At 37.7% G+C, this 6,142-nt stretch overlaps 1 long non-coding RNA gene across 2 annotated transcripts; it reads left to right on the top strand.

The window, feature by feature from the left end:
- The first annotated feature begins 2,678 nt into the window (after nt 1-2,678).
- LOC146710976 (uncharacterized) lies at nt 2,679-4,181 on the top strand. Of its 2 annotated transcripts, XR_014920066.1 has the most exons (4): nt 2,679-2,909; nt 3,246-3,461; nt 3,590-3,698; nt 3,818-4,181. It is a non-coding gene; the product is annotated as an uncharacterized LOC146710976 (long non-coding RNA). The 2 variants fall into 2 exon arrangements; XR_014920065.1 differs by having other exon boundaries at nt 3,246-3,698.
- The last annotated feature ends 1,961 nt before the right edge of the window (nt 4,182-6,142 follow it).

Raw genomic sequence — 6,142 nt, 5'->3', positions numbered from 1 at the left:
TATTAAAATAAAATAAAACAATAAAGAAAATAGAAAAATAGTAAGGAGCAAAATATTAGAGAGACATGGTAAAAGAGAAAAGATGACTGAATATATATGTATCTATAAATATAAATATATGTACATTAGTGATTGAATAAGAAAATCTTGAAAAGAAATATGGCGGGAGGGCAGATGGGATATTGCACAGGAATGAGCAGCAGAAAATTAAAGTATTGCACTTGTGACAAAGCTTGTGATCTTTCCTTCCTTCCATCCTTCTTTCCTTTGTGACAAAGCTTGTGATCCTTCCTTCCATCCTTCTTTCCTTTGTGACAATGCATGTGATCCTTCCTTCCATCCTTCTTTCCTTTGTGACAATGCATGTCATCCTTCCTTCCATCCTTCTTTCCTTTGTGACAATGCATGTGATCCTTCCTTCCATCCTTCTTTCCTTTGTGACAAAGTTTGTGATCCTTCCTTCCATCCTTCTTTCCTTTGTGACAATGCATGTGATTCTTCCTTCCATCTTTCTTTCCTTTGTGACAATGCTTGTGATCCTTCCTTCCTTCCATCCTTCTTTCCTTTGTGACAATGCATGTGATCCTTTCATCCATCCTTCTTTCCTTTGTGACAAAGCTTGTGATCTTTCCTCCCATCCTTCTTTCCTTTGTGACAAAGCTTGTGATCCTTCCTTCCATCCTTCTTTCCTTTGTGACAAAGCTTGTGATCCTTCCTTCCATCCTTCTTTCCTTTGTGACAAAGCTTGTGATCTTTCCTTCCATCCTTCTTTCCTTAGTTTAGTTTCAGTTTTCAGATTTATTTGTCATATGCAAGTTAGCACAGGGTCAACATTGCAATTAAATGTGTTTGACGAGCAGCAGTCACTCAGCAGCATGCACAGTAGGAGAAAATATATTAAAATAAAATAAAATAATAAAGAAAATAGAAAAATAGCAAGGAGCAAAATATTAGAGAGACATGGTAAAAGAGAAAAGATGACTGAATATATATGTATCTATAAATATAAATATATGTGATTAAATAAGAAAATCTTGAAAAGAAATATGACGGGAGGGCAGATGGGATATTGCACAGGAATGAGCAGCAGAAAATTAAAGTATTGCACTTGTGACAAAGCTTGTGATCTTTCCTTCCTTCCATCCTTCTTTCCTTTGTGACAAAGCTTGTGATCCTTCCTTCCTTCCTTCCATCCTTCTTTCCTTTGTGACAAAGCTTGTGATCCTTCCTTCCTTCCTTCCATCCTTCTTTCCTTTGTGACATTGCATGTGATCCTTCCTTCCATCCTTCTTTCCTTTGTGACAATGCATGTCATCCTTCCTTCCATCCTTCTTTCCTTTGTGACAAAGCTTGTGATCCTTCCTTCGATCCTTCTTTCCTTTGTGACAATGCATGTCATCCTTCCTTCCATCCTTCTTTCCTTTGTGACAATGCATGTGATCCTTCCTTCCATCCTTCTTTCCTTTGTGACAAAGCTTGTGATCCTTCCTTCCATTCTTCTTTCCTTTGTGACAAAGCTTGTGATCCTTCCTTCCATCCTTCTTTCCTTTGTGACAAAGTTTGTGATCCTTCCTTCCATCCTTCTTTCCTTTGTGACAATGCTTGTGATCCTTCCTTCCATCCTTCTTTCCTTGGTGACAATGCATGTGATCCTTCCTTCCATCCTTCTTTCCTTTGTTTAGTTTTAGTGAGAAGGGTCTGGCTGCAGCCACTGTGGAGCTCCACAGTAGCCGGAAGCACGTGACCTCCACAGTAGCCGGAAGCACCTGACCTCCACAGTAGCCGTAAACACGCATGGATACCTTGGAAGTCTTGCAAGTTGATCGCAAAGGTTAGTTAAGTCTTTCTTATATAAATTTGCCGTTAGTGATTTCATAATTCTAGGAATCGTCTAGTTTTCTTACAATGATCATGTTGCCACTTTTTTTGCGTTACAACAACATTCCTCCTTATTTTAATGTTTTTTCATCGTGCTCCATGGCAGAGAAACACACAGATATGCTTTTTCCTGGGCCTGGTTTTAGTAAGAGAGCTGCATTAACGGCTTCTGTGGGCGAGAAGATGCAAAAACCACATTTTGCATTAGAGTATGATTTATTGTTGGCGTCAGAGATGCAAAATAACGAATACTTCAATACTGTACTTAAGTAGAATTTTCTGGTATCTTTACTTTACTGCTGTACTTTTTTGTGCCTACTGTATACTTCTTTATACTTCTACTTCTCACATTTTAGCACGCGTATCTGTACTTTGTAATCCTTACATTTGTAAATCAGCACGCGTGCTTTGGACGCAAGATTACTTCAAAATTTTGTACATAAATTATATTTTAGACCCTGTACTTCTTACTTCGACTTGACTAAAAAGTCGAGCCAGTGCTTTCTAAACAGAGGTATCTAAACTGTAGTAAGGAACGTGTGTACTTGTGACACCTTTGGTTAGCGTCAACACTGCAAATTTCATCACAAACAGATTTATATATTTATCAATACTTCTATTCGTCATTCTTTTCTGTACAGCTTTTTTATTGCCCAGATTTTAGTTAGCCTCTGTTCAATTGACTGTTATATGTCAATAGAAACATATCTCACAGATTAAAGTGTCTTTTAAAATATTTGGGTTTTTTTTTTCAAGAATTTTCTTCCCAAATCTATTACATGCCAAGTGTAAATTGTTATTTCTGCTAAAACCTTAACTTAAATGTGTATATGGTGTTTATCTGTTTCTCTCTGTGTTTTAGATGCACACATCAATCTGGAATTCAGGCTTAAAGCCAGAATTGCAGGAATGCAACACGTGTTGCAGAGGACTCTTTCACTGCCCTCTGTGCCCCACTTTCAGCCCTACTGTCAGGGCAAAGATTGAGGAGCATCTAAGTGTGCATATAAAAAATGCTTTGCCTTTAAAAGGTATGTTTGTATTAAATATACTTTATAGTTATAAATATGCACTTTTTTAAGCACTTCTGCAGTATCTTTGTTGACTTAAAAGTTGCTGTTGATATTGTACAGTTCAGTGCATTCATCTGCAACAAAAATAGTGTTTTTATAAAATATATTTTTATTTACTTTTCACCACTTTTCTTGACATAACTTTTGTGATCCATACCATTTTGCTTTCATTATTGAGGTTGGCTTGGATGTTTTTGTTAACATGTACAATCTGATTGTTAGACAAATTGATTGCATTCTATACAACTACATTTAAATTACATCTGTTTGTTTGTTTGTTTTTTTCTCTTACAGATAAAATGATATGCCGGTGCAGGCAGCCTTGTAGGACAACAGGACACTTTCACTGCCCTGTCTGTAAGATTACAATCATACGGCGTGGGGATATGGCAAGGCATTTATTGTCTTGTCAGCATTCTTCAATGCCAAGTCAGCCACCATTATCAGGACTGCTCCCCGCTGAACTCTTCGAGGAGACCCGTCTCCCCCCCCCCCAAGGTTTTGTCTTCGGTATCTGAACCATTTTCTGAGTCTTTGTTAGAACATTCATAAGCTCTACCCTCTGTGTTCAATAAAACTGCAGCTGATGGAAAGTCCATGAAAATGACATGCCCTCACTGTGGCCTTACTCTTCGTAGCTCTGGCAAGCTATTTGCACACTGGAGAGAGGAAGCCAAAGCTGTGCTTGAAGGACAACACGTGCCCATTTTCAGACTGAAAAAGCGCAAGTTCCAGGAAGTCAGTCAGGTCAGTATTCACTTTAAACAGTAGTGTAATTACATGGTTAGTGACATTTGAATAACTGTTAAAAAACTGTTCTGCAACAGAGAAATAACTATGTTTTCATCCCCATTTGCCTGACACAGGAGCCAGCAGTTGTTGAAGATCTGCGTCCTGCTGTGCAGTGGGCTGTCCAAAATAAGGCACATGTAACAATGCCCAAATATCTGTCCTTAAATCAAGGGGACCAGCAGAGGGTCTTAAGAGACATGTCAGAGGAAGAAGACACTGGAGCAAGGGACTTGTTCCTCTTTGTTTTTCAGTTTGCAAAGGACATGGAGCTCTTTTTGAAAGCATGTGCTGATGATCAGGGGCTAAGGGTCAGTGCTATGTTTGACATGTAATGGACAAATGAAGGCACTGGCTGTGTTTGTTTAATATGTTGTTGTTGTTGTTGTTGTTTTGTTTTTGCATAGTACAAAATTCCAATTAAACTTATTTCAAAATGTTGTTCACTTGATTCTGTGTCCATACTTATAATAAATGATTACAGTGAAACAGCATTAAATGTAAATGTAACAGCATTTTTTTAAACTTGTAATTTCAAAATAAAAAGCTTATTGTTGATATTAACAGTAAAGAATTGTAATCAATAATATTTTTATACATTTTAAACATTAACACTCTGGGCTCTATCCTGGCTATCTGTGGACACTTCACTTATTCTTTTTTTTGACTACTGCACTGCAGTGGACCAAAACAATGACACGGGTTTGATCTTAAGGATCTAATAGTTATGTGTGTTGTGCATGACATTGCCACACAAATATGTATTTGCAAGATAGAGTAGAATAAATTATGACGCATGAAATATTACATAGGCTGCAGTGAATTTCTGTTGATACAGCCAATTGAGCTTTGAGTTTCCCAGTCAAACTTAGCTTTGAAGCACCTGCTAAAAACACTTTTACTCTTTTACATTTCATAACAAGACACCATAGCCAAAATATTAACAAAATATATATTATTAAAAAATTCAAAGCTGCACATACAGCAACAAACACCGTTAGTAAATGTGTCCTGGAGTTTATGCAGGTGCAGAAAGTGCTGCTGCTGTAAGTCAGCCTAACAGCTTACAGATCACTTATTTTTCTGGAAAGATGGTAGGAAGGGCATCACTGCTCATTTCTACAGTCTCCCAGATCTTGGAATACAATCCCTTTGTACCATGAAACCACTTCGCAGTACTAGGAGTCCACTAAAACCTATAAAGAGAGTGATCCTGGAAGAAATGGGGCACACACTAGTGACCTCAACAATTGCAAGACGGCCTTTTCCCCGATGCTCAGATGGGGAAAAAAAGGAAGTTTCATGAAAACATTAGGACTTTATCACCGTTTTACCAGAAAAGTTAATGGTAATATATAACCTAACTGGCTATAAAGAGTAAAACATTTAGATACAATTTTGATTTTGATGAAAAGGACTGGTGCTATTTTAAAGAGTCACGTCGGTAAAAGTAGATAAATGTTTTAAGAAATATACATTTTATAGCATTTTGTGAACATACACAAAAAGTGGCCATTTTTGGCAACAAACAAGCTGAGAGAGAGTTGTATATTTTTGGCTCTCCTTGAACAAAAATAATAGTGCATAATAATCAATGTTGATGTTAATCAATTAGATGTCCCAGACACTACTATTAATAATACAGCGGTGCCTCGTTTATCGCTGGTGTTACGTTCAAAAAATAACCCGCGGTAGGTGAAATCCATAGCCAACTTTATTTTTTACAATTATTACAGATGTTAAGACTGTAAAACCCCTCACTACATGCTTTATACACTTTTCTCAGACAGGAATGAACATTTTCACACTTTTCTCTTTGTTTAAACACTCTTAGAGTTCAAACCTTTGTAGAAACACAAGTCCAGTATTATGGAATGAAACCTAAAGGTGCATTTGAGGGTGCAAAACGTTTCGTCGGCATTGTTGTGTTTGTTTGGGAGAAAACTTCCAAACGTACAGTACAGCACTTCAGAGTTACACTGCTAGCGATCGAAGATTTATGTAAATTCGACAAGCTAAACGCATTCTGTACTGTACAGCGGGAGTCCCCAACCTTTTTTGCACCACAGACCACTTTAATGTCAGACAATATTTTCAGGGAACTACCTTTAAGGTGTCGCGGATAAATACAACAAAAGAATAAAAAAAAAGAAACTGTGGTATTTTGTAAATATAATAATAAACGTGACTTGAGCTGTGCGCCAACAACAATGACAGTGACATCCTCCTCTCTGCTTCTTAACGCTCTCTGGTCGCTATGGTAACGCGTAAATAGTTCTTTCAAAATAAGACACACAACTACAACCATACATTTCACACCGGAGGATCAACCCTCGCGGAACGGTACCAAAGGACTCACGGACCGGGACCGGTCCGTGGGCCTATTAGGGACCGCTCCTGTA

Source organism: Copadichromis virginalis, linkage group LG4, assembly GCF_057382275.1.
Source record: "Copadichromis virginalis isolate Kocher_CV1m ecotype Utaka linkage group LG4, C_Virginalis_male_GT1.1, whole genome shotgun sequence".
NCBI classification, from domain to species: domain Eukaryota; kingdom Metazoa; phylum Chordata; class Actinopteri; order Cichliformes; family Cichlidae; genus Copadichromis; species Copadichromis virginalis.
The sequence above is the reverse complement of the archived record's forward strand: the minus strand, read 5'-3'. Positions and strand labels throughout refer to the sequence as shown.